This window comes from Carlito syrichta, unplaced genomic scaffold (assembly GCF_000164805.1).
Source record: "Carlito syrichta isolate Samal-C Ts95f unplaced genomic scaffold, Tarsius_syrichta-2.0.1 Scaffold92627, whole genome shotgun sequence".
Classification (NCBI taxonomy): Eukaryota; Metazoa; Chordata; class Mammalia; order Primates; family Tarsiidae; genus Carlito; species Carlito syrichta.
Genome location: NW_007036723.1, coordinates 105,591 through 105,844, shown reverse-complemented (window position 1 = coordinate 105,844; position 254 = coordinate 105,591).

The window sequence follows — 254 nt, the reverse complement described above, 5'->3', positions numbered from 1 at the left end:
CAATTCAAGTTAGAATAAAATAAAAAATTCACTCTCCTCCAGGTGCAGTGGCTCACGTCTGTAATCCTAGCACTTTGGGAGGCTGAGGTGGGAGGATCACTGGAGGCCAGGAGTTCAAGACCAGCCTGGGCAACATAGCAAGACTTTGTCTATACAAAAAAAATGGGTTTTTTTGTTTGTTTTTGTTTTTTTTGAGTTGGAGTCTCACTCTGTCGCCCAGACTGGAGTGCAGTGGCCGCTCCCGGCCACCGTAG